The sequence below is a fragment of the Patella vulgata genome, chromosome 7 (genome assembly GCF_932274485.2).
Source record: "Patella vulgata chromosome 7, xgPatVulg1.2, whole genome shotgun sequence".
In the NCBI taxonomy this organism is placed as follows: domain Eukaryota; kingdom Metazoa; phylum Mollusca; class Gastropoda; family Patellidae; genus Patella; species Patella vulgata.
In genome coordinates, this window is record NC_065885.2 from 2,406,663 (window position 1) to 2,432,987 (window position 26,325).

A 26,325-nucleotide genomic window follows, 5' to 3' on the forward strand; every position below is an offset into this window, starting at 1 on the left:
CTAAAGTCGGTAAGATAAACAGCATAGTCTCGATTATCCATTTAATCGTTAAATCGTGAAGGAAAGTTATGCAGTAAATCGGCTCATAATCCACTAAAGATTGCAGGCTAGCGATGCCATCCAGAGTTGATTATGGCCTGGATAAGTTAAATAATGTCTAATTAATAATTTATATAACATTTAAGGCCTAAAGAAAGACCTGAAATAGACAGATTTAGCTCTTGCATAATATATGTTTAATGATGTATATTTATCATCTGTAGAATAATAGTCTGTTTACTGGCGGGGGGTTGGATGGCTGAATGGTAAGCGTGCGCGCACTGTATCATAAAGCCTGTCATTGAGTCGACTGGCGTGGTTTCGAATCCACGGTTGTACGTGACAAGGAGTAGGGTCGCCTGTCCAACCTCGTGAGTTTTCTCCGGGTCCTCCAGTTTCCTCTCACTGCTAAAGATTCCTATGTGAAATCATTGAAATAAAATTAAACCATATGTTAGTCCAAAAATGACCTGGTTTGTGTCGAGTGGACGTTAAACCCCATTTCAATCTCTCTCTCTCTGTTTACTGGCATCATCTACTATAATAATAGAGACAGAGAGATGTAAATGGTATAACAGACTGTTATTAAAGGCATCATCTACTATAGTTTTATTATGTCATGCTATAATATACAGTGGAATATGCACAGGGACCTAACTAGCTCAGAGCAACGAGAGGTCGGGAAGTGTTCTCAGGGGGTGTTGTAAAATTGATGGAAAATGTATATCTATTGTGTTTATGGTCGGCAATTTTTTCATGGGTGGGGGGGGAAACTTTTTGCACGATCCCCCCTATCCCCACCTAGTTACGGGCCTGAATATGCAGGGTTTACGGGAGCCATGGTGATTGAGTGAGTAAGATGCTGTCTAATTAACCGGGAGGTCTTGGCCTCGTTCCATTTCCCCTGTCAGTGGCGCAGCGAACACAGGGCCTGTCATGGACAGTGTCTACCTGTTTGAATGGTATGATAAACCGAGCTCCTGTGTATACATTGTATGTGCTATTAAAAGAACCCTTGACAGTTGGAATTACAAATAACAGTAGGCCGTAGTGCTGCTGTCAGGGCAAAATTCCCCACTTCATTAACCCAGTCAGTGTAGGATTTACAATGTTTATTTTGTCTTAAATAATGGATATCAGAGACCCATCTTTTCTAAGTAAGATCACAACATCAATGTTGATTTAAATTGACAAATAATTCGTGTTTTCAATGTCGATATTGAGTTAGAGACTTAGCTACTTTAAGTAATAGATAGAGCAATGGTTAGAAAATATGATGATGAGTTAGTTGTATTTTACGTCCGCTTCCACCGAGGTGATATCGCAGACAAGAAAATATACCAATACTTGCTTTAAATAACAAAACATCAATAAACGTTTTCATGAAACAATATAAAGGACCAGATAATTAGTTTGTAGAAATAAAACGAGGGCTCAAAGGATAATAATTTCTGTTAAATATTTGATTTATAAGAAAATCGAGACAAAAACCAATTCAAGCTTTTATGTTTTTTTTATAAGTTTATTCGTTGGCTTATTAAACCAACGATTGACGTGACACAATCTCAAAGATACTTTCATGACTTTGACCAACTTTCCTATATCCTTCCTGATTGCTGATGTTTCTGATAAGAACTACGCGACTTCAACAGAGTGATCGTTTGATCTAAATAAGGTATCAATACGAAGTTCTATTTGGTTCATCTCGTTCTCTCCATCTTTTCTCCTTTTATCAACTCAGAGTGATGTGATAATTCTCCTCTTCATTTGTTTATTACTTTATCTCTTTCATGTTTTTTTGTCTATTTTTGCTTTTTAAACAGACAAACAGACGTTTCCTTTATCAGTCGTAGTTTACAAGTTAATACAGAATAATTTGACAATTTGTAAATCAAGAAAGCAAATCAGCTTTTTATTACGCTTAGTAGGGAGGGACACATTATATCGTTACTTATAAAATGTAACCAGAGAGAGAGAGAGAGAGAGAGAGAGGGGGGAGAGAGAGAGGGGGAGCGAGAGAGAGAGAGAGAGAGAGAGAGAGGAGAGAGAGAGAGAGAGAGAGAGAGGGAGGGAGAGAGAGAGAGACAGAGAGAGAGAGGCGGGCGAGAGAGAGAGAGACACACACACACACAAACTAGGTCATTTCGGGACTAACACATGGTTCAATTTTATTTCAATAATTCGCTTGCGTGTAGGGGTCTTTAGCAGTGGGAGGAAATCAGAGGACCCGAAGAAAATTCACGAGGTTGGGAAATGTAATCCAAATTATCTGATGTTTGGTAATATTCCATTACTAACAGTTGATTTAACTTAAACCATTGATGAGAAATAGGCAGTGATTGGTTGAATAAATCTAATTGTCTCCAATCAGACAAGTCAACAACATATCTTGACTGTTTCAATGGCATTTAGTATGGAGATGTGGCAGTCAAACTCATTGATCAGATACGAAGAACAGAAGGAAAATACGTACATGTATGTAATAATCTTACTTTCTTTATGCGATGTAGGGATGGGTACCCCTGGTTGGTCAGCATTAACTAAGTGTATTCGTGTACATGTTTATATTGTCCTGGGTGGAGAACATTACCTTATTTGGTCTACCAAACACATGGCATAAACAAGATAGTATTTGATGGATATTTTGGCAATGGAAATGACAAAACCAGTGTTTTTAACAAATTATCACTGTTTTTATATACAAACACATTTGTTGAGAAGGCACCGCTATGTCCAAACTAAGCCAAAGGTGGCTGGCCAGGCCAGTTAGAGCTCATAGAGCAAGACTCTAGACTAAGACAACTAGGCCATCCCAACCCCCTTAGACTGGGAACTCACTCATTATACATGGGGAAGAGAGAGAGAGAGAGAGAGAGAGAGAGATAGATAGAGAGAGAGAGAGAGAGAGAGAGAGATGGGGTTTAACGTCCACTCAACACAAACTTGGTCATTTCGGGACTAACATATGGGTTAATTTTATTTCAATAATTCGCTTGCGCATAGGGGTCTTTAGCAGTGGGGTGAAACCGGAGGACCTGGAGAAAACCCACGAGGTTGGACAGGCGACCCTACTCGGAACTCCTTGTCACGTACAACCGGGGAATCGAAACTACGCCAGTTGACTCAATGACAGACCTTATGATACAGTGCACACGCTAACCATTCGGCCATCCAATCCCCAATACATGGGGAAGATCATCAGTAACAATAATATGATTAAAAGATGGTGATTATATAAACCAGTGATCACGTCCCATAAAATTTGTATTCTGTCAATAATTTCACAGTTCATCATCTGGAAATAAAACAGAATTCCGGAAACACGAACACATATAATATTTTGATAGCAAGTGTTTCTGATCGAACAAATACTGTCAGCGGAAACACGGAAGTGATTGGGGGGATAGTACGCAGGTACACTACTCATGCTTAACAAGTTATTACGCTTATCAAGTTATGGTAATTGTAAAATGACTCGAGGGAGAATCTGTTTTTCCACACGATAGGAGATAATCAATATTATTAGTTAGGATTTCAATTACACAGCGTTGGAGCAGCAAAGCTTTTAATTACACGACATGCAATACAATATGGAGATAAATCACTTCACCAACATTATCAATAATACCGACACAGAAAACCAGGATATAGTTTTGCGATATTATCTATTTTCCATCTCCTCAATCGCTACTTTATATCCAATACACGCAGATCTCGGTTACAGAACTATCATAAACACTTCACTGAACCAGAAAAACGGAGGTTAAAAAAATGTTTGCGTAGGTGGTTTATTTCTTTTATGAAATCCATTGGTTAAATAAATGTTAGCTCATGCTTGAAAATGTCACTGATTCTTGGAAACATTAAATTATATCGCACACCTACGATGGTTGAAGTTACTTTAAGTTAAGTGATCTTTAAGTTAAGTTACTTTCAAGTTAAGTGACTTTTAAGTTAAGTGACTTTTAAGTTAAGTTACTTTAAGTTAAGTTACTTTTAAGTTAAGTTAGTTTTAAGTCAAGTTATTTTAAGTTAAGCCAAGTTTGACATGACTTGTGGAATATGTGGATCAATTTGACAGAAATTTTCCACAAAATCCCTTTACATTATCTATTTTTTAACTATTATGGTGAGAACTGGCAGCTCTTTATCTGATCTCCCATAATATATCTTTAAGTTAATATATCGTATGTTAAAAGCATCACAGAATATGAGATAATTGTAACGTACTTGAATCTGCTATAACTTGTCACACCGATACAAATAACAGTGACAGGGGCTTGTGGGCATGTCTGACAAAACAAGAGATGATGTCTTTCAGAGATGCGAGTCTGAATCAAAAATTGATCTTTTCTCATCCATGATTTATATTTTGATCAGGCACTGCACCCCTAGTGCTACACATCTTCTTGTTGTTCTTCTTGTGGACGATACTATTAATTGGTGTGGAACCATGGTGGTTAATTGGGTAAAACACTGGCTCGCTAGTCTGGAGGTCGCGTGTTCGATCCCTGCATTGGCTGAGAAAGTTCATCAGTGGCTAAGTGGGTGCGATGCTGGCTCACTAGCCTGGAGGTCGCATGTTCGATCCCTGCATTGGCCGAGAAAATTTCATCGTGATTTTCTGACGTGGTTTCCCCTTGTCAGTGGTGCAGGATGGAGGGCATGACAAGGACAGCTGTCCAGTCTCTTGGATGGGACGAAAAACTGAGTACATTGGCAGTTGGAATTTGATATAAGAGTAGGACAGAGTGTCGCTGCTCGGGCAAAATTTCCTTCATAGCACACTGTATGGCGTATGCCTGTCTTCATTAGCTCAGTCCAGACAGAATAGTAGGATGTTAAACCCCATTTCATTTCATTTCCCTTCAGACTGCCAGGAGATAAAATACAGGATTTATGGAATTTTTTCACTCCAATTGAATTCTGTATTAGCCGAGTATAGGAACAGAACAGTAGGTTGTTGAACCTCATTCATTTCATTTAATAATATGTGACATACACGAGAAACACGAAAGGCTTACAGTCTTACATCTACAAATAATTCTATTGTTCTTCTGGGTAAAATTGATACTTATTATACAGTATTCATAAATAATGTTTTTGTGAAACAAGAGAAAGGCTCCGTGATTTCTGAGTTTACATTTACAAATAATAATTATATTTTACTTCTGGGTAAAACTGATACTTATTTTACATAAACCTTGTCTCAGTGAAAGAAGAGAAAGGCTCCATGATTTCTGACTCAACATTTACAAAAATAATTATGTTATTCCTCAGTGTAAAATTGGCCATCATTATAAAGTTACAGAAAAAGGCAAAGCAAATTGATGACATAAAATGACAAAATTATTCAAATTAAATCCAAAAGAAAAAATTTAAATAAAAAACCCGAACCAATATGGATTTTAAATCAATATTTCACAGCACATCACAGACCAAATTTAAAAAAAAATTATTCAAACTTATGAAAATTAAAAAAAATTATTCAAACTTTAGAATTATCGTGACAATATTCATAGCTTTGAAATAAATCAAATAAAATCCTTCTGGATCAAGGGCAACATAAAGTAATGAAAGTAAATTTTATGGAATGAATTATAACTTTGCTGCTTACACGATTCTGTTAAGTGATCAAGGGCAATAACTCTGGGTTTCATTATTTGAAATAGCGGACATTGAAAAGGTTACTCTGTCACATTAAATGTGAAAAGGGTGATAAATGTTGTCTGTACAGTGTTCACATGAAGTTGTGAATGACCAACAGTGATGACTGCAATATAACAGTGGTGACTGCACTATAACAGTGGTGACTGCAATATAACAGTGGTGATTGCAATATAACAGTGGTGACTGCAATATAACAGTGATGACTGCAATATAACAGTGGCAACTGCAATATAAAAATGGTGGCTGCAATATAAAAGTGGTGGCTGCAATATAACAGTGATGACTGCAATATAACAGTGGCAACTGCAATATAAAAGTGGTGGCTGCAATATAAAAGTGGTGGCTGCAATATAACAGTGGCAACTGCAATATAAAAGTGGTGGCTGCAATATAAAAGTGGTGGCTGCAATATAACAGTGGTGACTGCAATATAAAAGTGGCGGCTGCAATATGACAGAGGCGACTGCAATTTAAGAGTGGCAACTGTAATATAACAGTGCAAGCACATTTCAACGTAGGTGTATAAAAAGAGAAGTTATCAGATTGAAAGAAACTTACTAATATATCATTTCTTTATTCTCCAATCAATAAATTTTGTGAATGAATTTTTAAGATTGGAGACAGATGGCCAGATAACCGAGTTACTTCTTTCATTGTCACTTTCAATATTTCAACAATACAATTGAACAGGCATACAAATTAGACATTGGTGAGAAATTGATCTTTAACTAAATATTTACGGTCAAGGCCTTCGTCATATCACATGGAGTACACTGGGTAGTTGCCTGGAAGCCCTACAATCATAGGGCCCTCCATATTTCAGAAGCAATGGCCCGACAAGTCGCTCTCTGGCCATTGCTGGATTGACTTCTGATACTTGAGCTTTTGAGGGAGTGTGTCTATTCTTCCCGTTCAATCAATACTATCCCAAGTACAGCAACATCACAGCCCTTTGTTTAATCTGGGGTGACAGTTATTTTAAGGTTTTTAAACGGCAAAAGTATTGTTCATCTTCAAGCAGTATTGTTTACATTGTAACCATTTTGATATCCTCGTTTCTGCAATATTCTGCTATGCACTGGTTAATTGGGCGTAATAAATATGGTGAGTCTTGAGTCGTAATGTTATGTAAACATATTAGGAGTTCTGTTTAAAGCGTAATAATATTGCTACGCAGTTAGCTATTGATTGTTAATCAGACTATTGACCAGTCATAATTTGGAACAGAAATTTGCTTTCATTATGGCAGTGTTGGAAGTATCAAAATGCATAATATTCAATTTTATCTACCATTTACATTTTTATTCTTGTGAAAGATGGTGTAGGTTTCAGGGATCCCATAGAAGTCCTTTGCTCAGGGCCACTAATGCTGTTAATAAGATGACCCTGTTTACGATACACCGTCAGGGGGTCACAGTGGCTAAGTGGGTAAGACGCTGACTCGCTAGTCGCTAGCCTGGAGGTCGGGCGTTCGATCCCTGGATTGGACGAGAAAGTTCATCCAGATTTTCCAGTGTGGTTCTCCCTTGTCAGTGATGCAGGGCGGAGGTCTTGACAAGGACAGCTGTCTAGTCCTTCGAATGGGATGAAGAACCGAGGTCCCGTGTACATATTGGCGTGTATGTAAAAGATCCCTTGACAGTTGGAATTTGATATAAGAGTAGGTCGTAGTGCCGCTGCCGGGTCAAAATTTCCCTCATAGCACACAGTATGGCGTATGCCTATTTTCATTAGCCCAGTTCGGAGCAGAACAGTAGGACGTTAAACCGTATTTCATTTCATTTGATACTTCGGCCAAATTTCCGATCTGATATTAATTATTGCAAACAAAGATATTTTACCTGTAGAAGTGACAAACTATGAGAATAGTCCCTCCCCACCACCCGCCTGCCTGTGTTCAACTGCCTACCATCTACAATATTTCCTCTAATATACTAGAGGTTACTTGGTAACAATAAACAATGAATAGTAATTATATATATTTAAACTTAATATTTTCTAGTTATTAAGGGGTAGTATTTAAGTAACATTCATTCATTCATTTACTGAGGGGGGGGGGGGAAGGCTAAATGGTTAGCATGTGTGTGCTGTATCATAAGGTCTGTCATTGAGTCAACTGGCGTGGTTTTGATTCCCCTGTTGTGCCTGACAAGAAGTAGGGTCGCCTGTCCAACCTCGTGGGTTTTCTCCGGGTCCTTCGGTTTCCTCCCACTGCTAAAGACCCTTACGCGCAAGCGAATTATTGAAATAAAATTAAACCATTTGTTAGTCCTGAAATGACCTAGTTTGTGTCGAGTGGACGTTAAACCCCATTTCTCTCTCTCTCTTTAAGTGACATCCATTCACTTATTTATTGAGGTGACTACTATTGTATGTCACAGCGAACCATCAATCTGATTAAAATACACATCTATATTTCGTTTCGTTTTTTTATACTTTCGATGACCTACACTACATGAAGATCTGACCAGTTGTTTTGGGAGGTCGCGTCAGAGGTCATACGAGTGGCTTTCATGGAAACAGTTTTATATAAGCAGTTTTGCTTGTTACTGCATCCTATTCACTTATATTCTCTTAAATAATAAATTGTAAAAACTAATGTTCTCCTGAATAAATTACTGTTTAAACCATATACATTCATATTACATTATCATATGCCCATAATCGTTATATATTTAATAATCATAATTATCGAAACAGTTTTATATAAGCAGTTTTACTTGTTACTGCATCCTATTCACTTATATTCTCTTAAATAATAAATTGTAAAAATTAATGTTCTCCTGAATAAAATACTGCTTGAACCAAAAATACGAGTGGCCATTGACCCTATGACGTCAGACATTTGATTAACCAATCAGCATTGATGTTTCTAGTGGATTACCCACAGTTCCGTGCACCTCACGCCAAAAGCTCACCCTAACAGACCCTATCCAGAACACGTCAATGATAACAACTCTAGACAAGTAAAACAAAATTTTGAACTATAAAACACTAAACGAGATAGGATCCGTGTTTTAATTAGATTGAGCTGACCATTATAATAACTTACTTTGAATAATCCTTAGTCTACTTTTTAATATTGCGTGAATGGCTGCTTAAATACTACCTGGTCATACAACTTTGAACATCTCTCTCTCTTGCTCTCATAAAAAAAAGAAAATGAGGCGGTAGATTTAACAGAAGATGTTTTAAAACCCAGACAGGCAGATAAATTTAATACTTTAAATTCATTTTCAATGGCCATCACACACGAAAGTTGATTATATTTCTAGTCAGAGAATATTAGTCGACTGTTACGACGGAAATGGAGATATTTAGCAAGAGAAACTTTGTTTTGACGGATATGTTGTAGTAAAAATTATCGAGGGATTCAAGGTTCCAGACATAATTATTAAAGTTGTCTGATGAAGAAGTTAAATACGGACTTGTCAAGTCATAACAATTACGTCTTCATTTATCTACTATCTTCACAGGTTGAAAAATAAACTCATTAATTTCTTCATCTTCATATAGCTCCGATACTCTATCTGGAGAAGGCAAACTTTCACTCACAGTGACTTATTTTACAGTCAAAACAACACACCCTCAAATATTTAACCCCAAAACAACACACCCTCAAATATTTAACCCCAAAACAACACACCCTCCAATATTGTACCCCTCAAAACAACACACCCTCAAAAATTTTACCTCCAAAACAACACACACTCAAATATTTAACCCCCAAACAACACACCCTCAAATATTTAACCCCAAAACAACACACCCTCAAATATTTAACCCCAAAACAACACACCCTCAAATATTGTACCCCAAAACAACACACCCTCAAATATTTAACATCAAAACAACACACCCTCAAATATTTTACCCTCAAAACAACACACCCTCAAATATTGTACCCCTCAAAACAACACACCCTCAAATATTGTACCCCTCAAAATGACACACCCTCAAATATTGTACCCCTCAAAACGAATCACCCTCAAATATTTTACCCCTTAAAACCACACACCATCGATTATATCACAGCAAAAAAGCACACCTTCAAAAATTCTACCCTCCCAAAACAATACACCCTCAAATATTTTCCCCCTGATACAACACACCCTCAAATATTCCCCCACCCCCACCACTCCCCCGAGAAAAACAATCCAATGATTTTACCCCGCAAAACAACATACTTTTTAATATTTTACCTTCTGAAACAATACACACTCAAATATTTTACCCTCCTCCCCCCCACCAGATATAAAACACCCTTGAATATTTAACCCTCCACCCTAAGATAGAAACCTGCACACCATCGAATATTTTACAGCAAAATAACACACTCTCTCTCTCCCTCCCTCCCTCTCTCTCTCTTCAAGAAAAGGGTTTTCTATTTCTGTTTCTGGTATATATTAATATCAGCTATTTCCAATGTGCATGTCTTAAATAAATAGAAACTGGTGTTTTGGTTTTTTTTTTTATGGTTCTGGTATTTATTAATATTAACTATTTCCACAAAAAAAAACAGCCCAATGTGCATGTCTTACAGAAATAGAAACTGTTTTTTTTGTGTGTTTTTTTGTGTTAAATAAAGTACTTCTGATGTAGTCTACTTATTATTCTATCCTTTAATACAAACAGACGGACACAGAAGATGTTCTGATAAACAGACGGACACAGAAGATCTTCTGATAAACAGACGAAGAGATTGTACGATATTCAGATAAACACTCGACTCTCTTCTGACATGGAATAAAAAATTGTGTTTATAAAGAGAAAAGAAAACGTGAATGTCAAGATTCTGCCGTCTATTCGTGGTTTAAAATTCGATTAATCAAAAACAACAAAAGGTTACGGCATATCCCATTTCCGTTAACATTTTCAGCTTGTTGTTTTGTCGCCAAAATCATGCTCATCTCTTATTCCCAGTTTCTCAAAATGTCTCAATGATAGTTCTATATTGCTTCTCCATATCTAAAGAAATGAATCAGTCAATTATGCACAAGAGCATGCTGAATCAACAGTCGACTCTTGTAGGAATTACATCATAAATATGCAACAATGAAACAGAGATTGGAGTAGTTTGTATTAAGATCAAGAGAATCACAAGAATCCTTCGTCTAGCATGTTAATTTCACAACTTCGACCAGATGTTAAGGATCTTTTTACCATTGATCAGTAAATTCAGCATATATCTAGAAGCCATATAGTGTCACAGTGACGCAGGCTGTGGCATACCTAATCTTTACAGAACACTTGATATCACTTCTCATTGAGGAGTTCCATGGGCGTGGATTTAGGGGGGGGGGACGAATAGGTCTCTGACCCCCCCATGATTTTGATCGCCAGGACAGATGTTCAGGTTTATATCCACATGAATGTCCCGTTCTGAAGGCTATCTAACCACTGCCGTGGGTCTCACCTCAGTAATTCATCTTCACGATATCTTCCTCCTTAATTATAGGTAGTCAATTTTACCATATCGTCATCATATTACCCCTAGTTATAACTTTCATCGAAATAACACTGGTAAACTGTTCGTAATTATTATTTTGGTTTAATGAAAGGTTCCAGGGTTCGTTTCGTCCCCCCCCAAAAGTTATGACAAATCCACGCCCTTGAGGAGTTCATGTATCTAAGGAAGCCATAGTGGCTCGTGAGTACTGTTCTGTCTAACTAACTAGACGGTCACTGGTTTAATCCTGATCTTTGCCGAGAAAGTTTCTCTGAGGATTTCAGATGGGTTTCTCATTGATAGTTCGTTCCAGGTCTTTGCTGAAAAAGTTCCCCTAGGGTTTTCAGACGGGTTTGTCATTGATAGATGTGAAGAACTAACTAGAGAGCAAGTAAGAGAGAAATAAAAATGAGATTTAACACCCACTTGACACAAACATATGGTTCCATTTTCATTTCTATAATTCACAAGCTCGTAAGGAGGACCCGGAGAAAACCCAGACTAGGAAGATTAAATATAACTTTAGCAATATATAAAAGTATTCAACATAATAGCCTATTATTATATATACAACTAAGAATAAAAAGTCGTAATTCTAAATGTCGAAACACATCCCTGTGATGTTGTGCCGATGTTGATTATAGTCTGATTAAAATGATTTGTGTATATTTATCAGTAGAACTGTATTTAAAATTGTTTTACATCGTTAATATTATCGTTGATATTATCACGGATAGATTATAGTAAATAGTATAGTATTTGAATAAAGTTATCGTTATTTTTATTATTATTCAGTGTGGGATGAAAGATGGCTGACAGTTTAATATGGTTCGTAGGTTAACTAATTAGGTTAACCTGAGTATTTAAATAAAGTTATCATTATTATTATTATTATTCAGCATTGGATGTAAGATTGATGACAGATTAATGTGGTTAGTAGGTTAAAATATCTGAATAAAACCTTTAAAAGGTCATATTATATACATATATACATATATACATGAATTGTTCAACTTATGTGCATTAAAGGAGCTAAATCGCTAATATTTGGGATCTAGAAATTGACACAAATGGGTCGCAACGCATATAATAATGTAATATGAATGTATATAAACTGATTTACATTCAATTGTTTCTGTTTTTACTGTAATTTCTAATCAGTTATGTTCGGTGCAATACGCCAGAAGTCTCAATTGAAGACAATCTTTAGCGTCTGGTTATTCAAGTCTAAACCGATGGTATTTATTGCGCATGCTCTCCAGATAAGAATATAGCGTCACTATTTGACATGACTTGTGGAATATGTCTAGCCTCGTTCTTTGAGTCCCTTGTTCCAAATGGCACTGAAACGCATTATGGTACACGATTCGTGTACAAAAGACAAAATGTTTATTTTGTCTTGAATATTGGATATCAGAAGCCCATCTTTTCCTGGTAAGATCACAACACCAATGTTGATTTGAAATGACAAATAATTCCTGTTTTCAATGTCGAAGATTTTTGATGATATTGAGATAGAGATTTCATGAAATGAAATGAAATGGGGTTTAACGTCCTACTGTTCTGCTCCTTTGCTGGGCTAATGAAGACGGGCATACGGCATACAGTGTGCTATGCAGGGATCGAACACCCGACCTCCAGACTAGCGAGCCAGCATCTTACACACTTAGCCACATGATCTCCCGCTTTAAATCATACGTTTTGTTATTGAATCAAAAGGCATGGTTTCCATTCCCCGCTTGTACATGACAAGGAGTGAGGGTAACCCTTCCAACCTAGTCGTTTTTCACTGGATCCTCCGGTTTCCCCCCCTCCCCACATCTGAAGACTCCTATATGCACAAGCTAATTATTGAAATAGAACTGAACCATATGTTGATCCCGAAATGACCTAGTTTTTGTCAAGTGGATGTTAAACCTCATTTCGCTCTCCCCCTCTCCCTCTCTCTTTCAAAATTTTCACTGTCAGTCATTTTTCACATGGGATTTTTCATGTTTTTATTAATGATTCATATTATTTTTTAACTTTGAATACTTCCTCTGTTTTGTTTTTTCATTTATGAATTTTTACATACTGCCTTTCATTGTTTTGTTTTTTCAATTTTGCCTACTGCCTTTTATTTTGTTTTGTCTTTTCAGTTTTGCATACTGTCTTTGTTATGTTTTGTCTTTTCTGTTTTGCAAGTGGCCTCTGTTTTGTCGGTTTATTTTTGCACACTGCTTCTGTTTTATTTTATTTTATTTACTGCCTGTTGATTTTTTTTTCTGGGTTTTTTTATTATTATTTACTGCCTGTTGGGTTTTTTTTCTTGTTTTTTTTTGCTTACTGCCTCTGTTTTGTTTTTTAATTGATTATTTTTGCATAATTCCTGTTTTGTTTCTTTATCTTTTAGTTTTGCATGTTGCCTCTATTTATTCTTTTATTTTGCATACTTTCCTCTATTATATATATATATATATACATTTTTTATTTTGTTTTTTTTCAAACTGTTTATTTTGTTTTTATATATTAGTCTATTTTTCAGTCTGACTCTGACAGTATGTTATATTTCAAGAAACAAGAAATACTGATTCTGTCCTAATAAACACCCATCTGCCAACATCCTGATAAAATAAATCAAATAAATCACAAGTATGAAGAAATATATAAAGCCAATTAATACCCAGCCTTCTCAGCATATCCTGAGATTTCCTACAATTTTATTAACCCACCCAAATCGACTGCCAAGGCAGTGGCTTTATGTGTGTTTTTGGCTTTTTATAAGAGATCTAAATTAAATTTGGTTAGACAGGTACATAGGGAGGTCTGGAAACAAATTTCGAAGTTGATAAGAGATCTAAATTAAATTTGGTTAGACAGGTACATAGGGAGGTCTGGAAACAAATTTCGAAGTTGATAATCTTGTGGAATGTATTTATTTTCAGAAATCCAGTATCTTATGGAACTCTTGTGGTGAAAAGTTCCACACAAATGACCCCCAAACCATGTCATAACTGAATTTGGTGGAAACTACATCTAACCGAAACCCCTTTGATATACATTAAGTATACTGTTTGTATGAATGTACTGAGTTGTCTATGTAATATGTATTATTAAATGTATATGACTATGTCTAAGTGTATATGTATGTATGCATGCTATCCTTAATGGACATTTTGATGCAATAAACATCTTATCATCTTTTTTCTACTAGGAGTTAAATACCAAATGCCATTTTAATTTTACTGAAAAAATGAAGATGGAAATTATGTCTTCCTTTCAAAATAGACTTTAAATGAACTTCAACCAGATTTAATGATCACATGGATTGCAGATGGTTTCCGTGGAATGTTGTCTGTAAGAACTAAGTGCTCTTTAAATCAGGAGAATCAAGTCCTCGCTATTCAATATAAATGTCAGCCATATAGGCTATTCATTATCAACCCCATCTTCTTCTCTTCAACGCCAATAAAAGTCTTTCACAAAACTTTGAAAGGATTAGAAAATCTACTTTCACAAAACTTTAAAAGGATTAGGAAATCTACTTTTACTAAAGATTTAGAATTCACATAGGGAATTCAGGTCCTTCAAAAAAATTTGAATTTAAATATCAAATTAGATCAGTTTAAAATGTGAAAGTAGACAAGCTTAAAATATCAAATTGAACCAGTTAAAAATATCAAACTGGGTTGGTATAAAATGTCAAATTAGACAATTGGACCAGTTAAAAATTTCAAATTTGAGTGGTTAAAAATATCAAATTGGACCAGTTAAAAATATCAAATTGAGTGGTTAGAAATATAAAATTAGACCGTTTAAAAATATCAAATTGGACCTGTATAAAATGTCAAATTGGACCGGTATAAAATGTCAAATTAGACAATTGGAGCGGTTAATAATATCAAATTGTACCGGTTAAAAATACGAAATCAGACCAGTCTAAAATATCAAAATTAGATCAGTTTAAAATATCAAATATGGGGATTCAAGTCTTCAAAAAGTTAAAATATCAAATTAGAAAAGACAAGTTGAAAATATCAAATTAGAAAAGACAAGTTGAAAATATCTAATTTTGAGAATAAAATAAATAATTGCCACCAAATTCAGTTATGGCAAGGTTTGGGGGGCATTTGTGTGGAACTTTTCACCACAAGAGTTCCACAAGATATTGGATTTCTGAAAATAAAAACATTCCACTTAGAACAATTCTGATGGAGTGTTTTTGGGTCTGTGGTGTTTTTCACCACAAGAGTTCCACAAGACATTGGACTTAAAAAAAATCATTTTTTGCAAAAAAATTTCTTTCCAGACCTCCCTATGTGCCTGTCTAACCAAATTTAATACAAACAGTAATTATAAAAAAATAAATAAGGAAAACTGCTGAACAAAAGGTAAATGTAAGAAACCATACCATACCATACCATAGCTATATAAATGAAATGAAAATGAAATCGGGTTGAACTGAATACTGTTCTGCTCACTATGCTAATGAAGACGGGCAAATGCCATACAGTGTACTATGAGGGAACTTTTGCTTCGAATTCCCACTGCCAAGGGATCTTTTACGTGCACAGTAACATTTTTTTGTCCCATCCGAATGACTAGACAGCTGTCCTTGGCAGGCTCTCTGTCCTGCACCACTGACAAAGGGAAACCACGCTAGAAAAACCTGATGAACTTTCTCAGCCAATGCTGGGATCGAACACGCGAGCCAGCATCTTACCCACTTAGCCACCATGGCTCCCTAAATAGCTATATAACTAGTATAGTAACATGATCTGAATATAAAGGTATATACATAAAGGAAATTCTCCATTAATAATGATCTTTCCATTAAGTATTTTAATAGTAATTGTCATTTAAAAGGATGATTTGTTGAGCAAATAGATATTAATCTGACGAGATGACGTTTTAGTAGTTATTTGAACTAGAACACAAAGTACATTCTGTCTGGTTGGGTGGCTGTGGATAGCAAGTGGGAGGTTGGGGGACAGGGAGTCTGGGTGAGGTTGGGGGACAGGGAGTCTGGGTGAGGTTGGGCGGGGACAGGGGGTCTGGGTGAGGTTGGGGGACAGGTCAGGGCTCTCACTTCATGCATATTCACCAGTCATAACTAACTCAAAGTGTAGATGACCATCTGAAGGATTTACCTGTCAGTCAATTTACAAGCTTCTTCAAAGAATTTACCTTAAAACACAACAAATGTAGTTATAGGTATTTGTGATTTATTTTCATTGAATATCAACGGAACAGCGCAGTGGATACTTAGGACTAGAGAGAGAGAGATAGAAATGGGGTTTAATATTCATTCAACACAAACTAGGTCATTTTGGGACTAACATATGGTTCAATTTTATTTCAATAATTCGCTTGCTCGTAGGGGTTTTTAGCAGTGGGAGGAAACCGGAGGACCCGCAGAAAACCTGCGAGGTTGGACTGGCCAGTTGACTTAATGACAGACCTTATGATACAATATGCACGCGCTAACCATTCGGCCATCCATCCCCCCTGCTTATGGCCATTCACTCGATTCGATAATTATGTCTGCTGTTTATTGCTTGTTATGTTTGTTTATTGTGTGAGGGGGGTTGGATGGCCGAATGGTTAGCACGTGCGCGCTGTATCATAAGGCCTGTGATTGAGTCAACTGGTGTGGTTTCGAATCCCCGGTTGAACGTGACAGTAGAGTCGCCTGTCCAACCTCGTGGGTTTTCTCCGGGTCCTCCGGTTTCCTCCCACTGCTAAAGACCCCGCTGCGCAATCGAATTATTGAAATAAAATTAAAACCATATGTTAGTCCTGAAATGACCTAGTTTGTGTCGAGTGAACGTTAAGCCCATTTCTCTCTCTCTCTCTCTCTCTCTCTCTCTCTCTCTGTTTATTGTGTGTTTTGTCCCTTGGGTTGTCTTATGGGTTTTTATTTGTGTGTGGTGCGGTTATCCTCCAATTACCATTGTTATCTGGGGGATCATGTGGCTAAGTGGGTAAGACACTGGCTCGCTAGCCTGGAGGTCGGGTGTTCGATCCCTGCATTGGCCGAGAAAGTTCATCCAGATTTTCTGGCGTGGTTCCCCCTTGTCAGTGATGCAAGACGGAGGGCCTGACAAGGACAGCTGTCTAGTCCTTCGGATGAGACGAAAAACCAAGGTCCCGTGTATGCATTGGAATGCACGTAAAAGATCCCTTGGCAGTTGGAATTCGATATAAGAGTAGGCGGTAGTGCCACTGCCCGGGCAAAATTTCCCTCATAGCACACTGTATGGTGTATCTTCATCAGCCCAGTATAGGAGCAGAACAGTAGGACGTTAAACCCCATTTCATTTCATTTCATTTCATTCCATTGTTATCTCTATTCTAAAAGCCTTGTATCAGCACTTAAAGTCCTTGTTGGAATCTCTCAATTTATAATTACAACAAAGAAATCGATGCTACAACCAAAATAACTTGCTGCTAAATGACAATCAATTATACTTCTAGTTCATTGCGTTCTTAGTAAATACGTAGCCAATCAACTCACGAGAACATTCTTTTGTTTAAGATTTCAAAATTTAAAAAAATAACGCTTTTGAGAAGCACAACCAAATCAATCTGTTCTTCCTCAAGTAACAGGGAAAACAAATTTAAAGGGGCAATCTCAATTATATTTTAGAGAATAAAACTGCTTAATTTTGTCTGAAAAGCCCCTTAAAAATCTCTCCCTTAGGGCTGAGCAACTAACTCAATATACATGATACATTTTCAAATAACTTAAACCTGTCAGTCTTCATCTGGAAATGGAAACCAATACCCCAAGCCCAAGCTGTCTTATACGGTGTCTGGATAAAACTAGAATTTTATTTTATAAAAATAACATGCAGGTGAAATTTACTGTTCGTTATCAAGTACAGCACGTTGGTCATGCACTGTATAGACCTCTAAAGGAACGGGAATCGATTATCAGGTCACCCAAAAATTGATGCAAAATCTTAAAAGGCTTACGTGTCCAGATAAGCAGTTTTGACATTCACGTCCAAAAGACTCAATATTTTGAGCTCGAATTTTCCGAAAAGGTAAATACACCATTCCTCTATATTTTGGTGCTTAAATTTCATATGTAGACAGACTTTTATTTTTGAGACTCTGTTAAAATCGGGATGGTCCCTTTAATGGATGTGCATGAAGAACAAATATTTAAATTATTGTGACCTTTATTCAATCAGTCTGCAGTGTTTACACAAATACAATGGTAAACAATATTTAAACTATTTTTAGTAACTTTTAGCAATTTAAATGGTTGTCAATTATTTGAATAAAACTAATAAATGAATAAATACAATGGATGATACAATGGATGATTCTCTGATATTGACATTAATCTTCATGTTTTAATGTTTATCAGATGAAATGAAATGAAATGAGGTTTAAGGTTTAATGTATATATCTAGTGAGGGACCCGAGAGACCCGAAAAGAAAAAGGGGGGGGGGGTGTAACTTTCCCTACTGTATATATGCAGTGAGAGAGAGAGAGAGAGAGAGAGAGAGAGAGAGAGAGAGAGAGAGAGAGATGCGGTTTAACGTCCACTTCAACACAAACTAGGTCATTTCGGGAATAACACGTGGATCAATTTTATTTCAATAATTCGCTTGCGCATAGGGGTCTTTAGCAGTGGGAGAAAACAGGAGTACCCGGAGAAAACCTATGAGGTTGGACAGGCGACCCTACTCCTTGTCATGTACAACCAGGGAATCGAAACCACGCCAGTTGTCCCAATGACAGACCTTATGATACCACGCGCACATGTTAACCATTCAGCCATCCAAGCCCCCTATTCAAGTTATACCTTTTTTATTAGCCTAATGTGAGGCTCATGTGAGAGAAAATATGATAGGTGTTGTGCATGAGGCATGGTATGCTTACTCTATCTAGAACACCTGATATCACCTTGTCTAGATATATAGTATTGATATGTGTTGTACATGAGGCAGGATATGCTTACTGTTTCTAAACCACCTGATACCACTTCCTATTTGAGGAGTTTGTATAACCACTAGTAACAAAGTTTTACTATAGAGGTAGGAGAGAAAAGTCCACTCAGCACAGTGGATGGCTGAATGGTTAGCGTGCGCGCACAGTATCATAAAGTCTGTCATTGAGTCGACTGGCGTGGTTTCGAATCCCCGGTTGTACGTGACAAGGAGTAGGGTCGCCTGTCCAACCTCGTGGGTTTTCTCCGGGTCCTCCAGTTTCCTCCCACTGCTAAAGACCCCTGCGCGCAAGCGAATTATTGAAATAAAATTAAACCATATGTTAGTCCCAAAATGACCTAGTTTGTGTCGAGTGGACGTTAAACCCCATTTCTCTCTCTCTCTCATTTCAATAATTCGTCTCAAGTAGGGGGCTTTAGCTTTGGGAGAAATTGAAGGAATCAGAGAAAACTCATGAGGTTGGACAGGCAGCCCTGGTCCTTGTCACATACAAGTGTGGATCAAAACCACGCCATGCACTTGATTCAATGACAGAACTTATGATCTAAAGCATATGCATTTTACCCCTTCATCCATCCCCTCTGTTTATTACAATGTTATACACATGTGTAACATGGTCTTATTACAATGTTATATACATATGTAACATAGTGTTATTACATTGTTAAAAACATATGTAACATAGTCTTATTACAATGTTAAACACATATGTTATTACAATGTTTGTGTATATATCATTAATTATCCAGGTTAGTATAAAAGTGGGTTGTAGTATATTCTATTAATAAAATGGTCAATATCTATAACAACAGCTGTTTCAGATCTGATGACATAATTACACCAATATACTATTGTTAAGTAATTTATACATTAAAATATAATATTGATACCATAATACCACTAACAATGAAATATTAAAAGTCCTTTATAGATATATCACCATGCCGGATTAAGACTTTATTTAGGGGCCCCCGACAGATTAACATTTAATTATTTCATTAGTGGCAGCTAATGGTAGAAACGGGAGGGGCAGCAACACTTAAAGAGTAGCAGAGGCTGGACAGATCAGTGACAGATCAAACAGAGAGAGAGAGAAATATGGTTTAACGTCCACTCGACACAAACTAGGGGTCTTTAGCAGTAGGAGGACACCGGAGGACCCGGAGAAAACCCACGAGGTTGGACAGGCGACCCTACTCCTTGTCATGTACAACCGGGAGAATCGAAACCATGCCAGTTGATTCAATGACTGACCTTATGATACAATGCATGTGCTAACCATTCAGCCATCCAACCACGCTTCCCAAAAGAAACTAAGCATATAGAAGTGATGACAATTTTATCCCTTATTTTAAAAAAGGTTGATTCAATGACTGACCTTATGATACAGAGCGCACACGCTAACCATCCAGCCATCCCCGCCCCTTCCAGAGTTTGGAATGGAGATACAGTGATGGAAACACAATCAGCGTATGTAACCATTGCACAAAAACTAAGTCTCTTAGTTCAGAATGATCAGTTAGTACTGCCATAGAGCTGTTATCGCATACTTTTCTCTAATCTGAAGTGCAAACAGCATTAAAGGCTCAATACCACTCTTGTTGTAACTGAATAATATGTCCCAATCTTTATTCTGGTCAACAAATTGTACTATTTTAGAATATTTCAATTAATTGATGATACAAATTTCATCTTAACACACCTTATTTCAAAATTTTGAAAAATTCAACATAATGGTTTGAAACGTCTAACGTAAACCTTTTCAAATGAAACTTAGTTTTAAAAATATTTTCGAACCCTCTGGACAAGTAAAATAGGATGTAATGGATAATTTACACAACAGGTAGGACACTTAAACATCTAGTACTTAGATAGAGATATTATTTATTTTCTGGAGCTTTCAAGCCAGCAAGAGTGTTATTGTCCCTTTAATATATTTTAAATATTAAATGTGAATGTTTCCACTGTTCGTAAATCATGTCTAATGGAATAACCACCCGATAAATACTTTCAGGACAATGTATCTGTTTTCAGTGTTCTTAAATCATGTCTAATGGAATATGCAGTTGAACTGATTAAGAAAACATAGAACACACCGTTAAAGGGACAATAACACTCTTGCTGGCTTGAAAGCTCCAGAAAATAAATAATATCTCTATCTAAGTACTAGATGTTTACGTGTCCTACCTGTTGTGTAAATTATCCATTACATCCTATTTTACTTGTCCAGAGGGTTCGAAAATATTTTTAAATCAAAGTTTCATTTGAAAAGGTTTACGTTAGACGTTTCAAACCATTATGTTGAATTTTTCAAAATTTCTAAATAAGGTGTGTTAAGATGAAATTTGTATCATCAATTAATTGGAATATTGTATAATAGTACAATTTGTTGACCAGAATAAAAATTGGGACATATTATTCAATTACAACAAGAGTGGTATTGAGCCTTTAATGAATATAGCACACACATTCTAAAATATCAAAATGAACCAAGCTACCTGAACCCACTAAAAAACAGGGTCCTTATTCACGAAAACTTAAACTAAGATACAATCGAAATTTTAAGAAATACGGCAATTCGATTGGCTGACCAGTAAAATCAATTTGCATATATCCAATTTGCATATTGGTCAGCCAATCGAATTGCAGTATGTCTTAAAATTTTGATTGTATCTTAGTTTAAGGGCCCAGTATTCAACCTGATTAAAACACAGATCTATATTTCGTTTCGTTTCATTTTTTTTTATGGCCTCTACTACAAGAAGATCTGACCAGTTGTAGTGGGAGGTCGTGTCAGGGGGTCATATGTGTGGCTTTTGAACCTATGACGTCAGACATTTGATTAAACAATCAGCGTTAATGATTCTAGTGGAATATCCACAGTTCCGTGCACAGCATGCCAAGAAATCATTCAGAACACAGGTTATATAACAACTCTTCCAGATTCTAGTGTAGTAAAGACAAGTAAAACGAAATTTTAAACTATAAAAAACGCAACGAAATAGGATCTGTGTTTTAATCAGATTCCACAGAATTCAATTTCCTTTATTATCAGGGTTTAACGTCCACTCGATACAAACTAGGTCATTTCGGGACTAACACATGGTTCAATTTTATTTCAATAATTTGTTTGCATGTAGAGGTCTTTAGTAGTGGGAGAAAACCGGAGGACCAGGAGAAAACCCACAAGGTTGGACAGGTGACTCTACTCTTGTCCCATACAAGCTGGGAATCAGAACCACATCATTTGACTCAATAACAGACCTTATGATCCCACTAGACCACCCCATCCCCCCTTTATATCTTTTAAGAAATGTTTCAATGGCACAGGAATACTCGGATAACAATTCGATGCTTGATAAAGACTAGCGAAGCCTACTCGATACGTTGCACTGTAATAAGCAGTAATTGTTTTCCATAGCATTGTGAACTTTACTGAGCGATGTTTCGACTGGGCTTCTTTAAACTTCATTAAGTTATAAAAAAGACCAGCAAAGCCTAGTCAAAATGTTGCTCAGTAATAAACAATAATTGTTTTCCATAGAATTATGACCTTTGTTTTATATAAGAACTCTATTCCTGAGATTACAAGTATCATTTGAAATGGTTCCTGATAATACTACATCAACATAAATAGTAATTTACTGACCTGTGATTCCCTAAGATGCTGTTTGAAACAGTGCCAATCAGTGCCATAGAGAGGACTGTAATTCCAGTAATTTCTGTAATTCTGAGACTCTAGGTCTGGCTATATGACATGTGCTTCCAGTAAGAGAATGAAGTAATGCCAGACATTTCTACATGAGTTAGATAAACTATGTAATGAACAACATTCGGTCTATTATTATTAATAGATGTTAGTTCATCTTGATACATCTACCTGTCAACTCTTGTAGGTTATCTTGGAACTCACATGTCAACTCTTGGGACTAACATGTCATCTCTTGTATGTTATATTGAGACTAACATGTCATCTCTTGTAGGTTATATTGAGACTAACATGTCAACTCTTGTAGGATATATTGGGACTAATATGTTAGCTCTTGTATGTTATATTGAGACTAACATGTCAACTCTTGTAGGTTATATTGTGACTAACATGTCAACTCTTGTAGGTTATATTGGGACTAATATGTTAGCTCTTGTAGGTTATATTGGGACTAACATGTCAATTCTTGGGACTAACATTATGGAAAACAATATCCCAAGAAGAATTAATACTTAGTGATTTTTCCACTGGCAATAAAATCAAAGAACTGAAACATCTGAAAGATGTGTTTTATACAGATTAGGAAATAAAATGAAATAAAATGAAATGAAATGGGATTTTAACGTCCCACTGCTCCATTATACAGATTAGTAATTTGTATCAATTTAATAGGATACTTCATTTACAATAGTGCTTTTTAAGGCAGACTGACCACCATCTTGATCATCCCAGCCCCCCTCCCCCCCCCCCCTCGCACCCCCATTCCTGACAATTCATTGTAATAATCAACTGATATGAAGCAAATTTTGATATTTTTTGTGGGCGTGGCAGATTGGGTACGTAGATTTTAAGTGGTCAGATTATGGATATGCCCCACTAAAACCAGTCAGATTTGATATTTTTAGCTCATACATAGGTAACATTTGGCACTAATTTCAACTATATTACTTATGAGGCAAATTTTGACCCCCGTCGGCACTTTTTAAGGCAATCAGAAAAGGGCATGGCCCCACTTTTTCCGGTCAGATTTATATTTTTTTAATTCATACATTGTATTGCAATATTTTAGAAATAATTCTGATCCTATTACATACGAGGCAAATTTGAGCCCTTCTTGGCCTTTTTTATCTGCCCCTCCCAGCCAAATGCCCCACTGAAACCTCGTAAGACTGGGTGTTTTGAATTTACCCTATCAATAGCTGCCAATTAATATGGTCAAACCTTCTATTACTTATGAGGCAGTTTTTTCGTCACTGGCTCTTGGACTATAATATTTAGCTAGTCTCCACTCCTGAGCTCTATATGTCCCCTGGCAAGTAATTCTCATAATTACCACCACCTCACACTCAATACCCCCTGTCAGTTAACTTTAATATACAGAATTGTTACTGGATTGAATACAAGGAGTCTGTGATTCTCTCAGATTTCAAACCAGACAGTGTAGTGGGGTACAGGAATGATAAATAGGCGTTATATTACATTTCTGTTATCATCATCGTTTAATTGCCTGTATCGTTTTTTTTTTTTCTAACAAGTTCTTTGCTAATTAAACTTCTACTCTAGTGTTAAATAATTACAATAACGAAGTCACTTCCGATCATGTTGAATAGATTATCCAGCTTCTTAGCAAGTTTATTAAGCTTGTTAAATACTTCTCATTAGCTTCTTCAATGATCCCCTCCCTTCAGACTGTCAGGTAATTTCAAGGAGATAAAATATAAAATTAAATGGATTTTTTTCACTCCATTTGAATTTTGTATATATACCACAGGAGTGTGTCGGACATCCCCCTGCTGGCCCAGAGCTGGGTGTGTGTGTGTTGTATGGCAGAGTGGTTAGCATGTGCGCACTGTATCGTAAGATCATTGAGTCAACTGGCATGATTTCGATTCCCCGGTTGTACATGACAAGGAGTAGGGACGCCTGTCCAACCTTATGGATTTTCCCCTGGTCCTCCCAATTCTGTCATATCTTTTATGATTCTATCAAATTTTTGAACAATCAGTAAAAATAGGTCCATCCTCAGAAATCACTGGGAAAGGTGGGCAATAATTTGCAGTGTATCCAAGTTTAAGAACTTTGTGAAAAAAAAAAAAAAAATTTCCTCAAACTGCTAAAGACCCCTACTCGCAAGCGAATTATTGAAATAAAATTGAAACATGTGTTAGTCCCGAAATGACTTAATTTGTGTTGAGTGAATGTTAAACCCCATTTCTTTCTCTCTCTCTCTCTGAGAAAAACCCCCAAAGAACCCAACCATACTCCAAGTTACCTTTCTCTCAACCTACAGTTTACCACTGCCTGGGCAATATCCAAATAAAAAATCTACCTCAGCTGTCTACGACCCTTGAAAAAGAAAATCAACTTACCTTAATAAAGTTTTATTCCGTGCTGGTTTATCTTCTGGACTTGACATGGATTTAAATCTGATTTTTTAATAAAGTTTTTTATTATTGAAGTCTATCCAAACGGCTTTCTGTGGATCTCGTATCGCTCTGAGTTAACTCTGTATAAAGCCCAGGACATCACTTAAAACAAAATGACTGATAGACAAACCAAACGGTTCACCAACATCTAAATGAAGTGAAAACAGAACTAGAAGTAAATCTGTCTTACACCACTGGCAGTTCACTCAGTATTATAGGGCTGCTGTCGGTCTCTGTATGTGTGTAGTGGCAGCTGATTGGAATATATTCACCAGGTTTTCACTGTATAAAAACATCAATAATTCTACGTTTATTTCATCTACATCATTTAATAATATGATCTTATCTCTTACTGGTTTTTAACCAGATATATAATAGGAAATACAGGACAACTGCACAATGAAATAAAGATATAACAGACAACACTTTACTATTAAGGATTAAAGGCATTCAAAACAAAGTACACTGTAGGTCATTTCAGGAAAAACATATGGAACAAGGTCATTTTAATAATTTGTTTGTGCTTAGGGGTCTTTAGCAGTAGGACGAAATCGAAGGACCAGGAGAAAACCCACGAGGTTGGGCAGACAAAAAAGTAAACACGTCTATATCTATATTATACCATTAGTTATTAAACATTTATAGGACAGAGCGCCTGGTGGGACAATGAATAGTCATTTGGATGGGATGAAAAACCGAGTTCCTGTCAAAATATTGGCTTGGCATGCACATAAAGAACACTTGGCAGTTGGAATTTGATATAAGAGTAGGCCATAGTGCCGCTGCCCGGGCAAAATTTCCCTCATAGAACACTGTATGGCGTATGCCTGTCTTCATTAGCCCTGTTCGGAGCAGAACAGTAGGAGATTAAACCCCATTTCATTTCATTTTATTTTTATTTCAGAGGGTCGCATGTCCAACTTCGTGGGTTTTCTCCTGGTCCTCCCACTGCTAATTATTGAAATAAAATTAAACCATATGTTTGTCCCGAAATGACCTAGTTTGTGTCGAGGGGACATTAAACCCCGTTTCATTTTTATTTCAGAAGTTAGGTCATGGCCTTGTCAATCACGTATCAAGATGTCAAC

General features: G+C 36.6%; 1 protein-coding gene across 2 annotated transcripts in view; it reads right to left on the reverse strand.

Annotated features, from left to right (window-relative positions):
• The window catches only part of LOC126827910 (uncharacterized), a 93,758-nt gene extending 68,299 nt beyond the window's left edge, over positions 1–25,459 (reverse strand). Inside the window, exon 1 of one of the 2 annotated variants that reach the window (XM_050557487.2) lies at positions 25,181–25,459. The gene's annotated coding sequence lies outside the window, so the exon portion shown is untranslated. Of the gene's footprint in view, positions 1–20,480; positions 20,598–25,180 lie in introns of those variants that run through there. The other variant, XM_050557488.2, reaches the window with a different exon arrangement.
• Between the last annotated feature and the right edge of the window lie 866 nt (positions 25,460–26,325).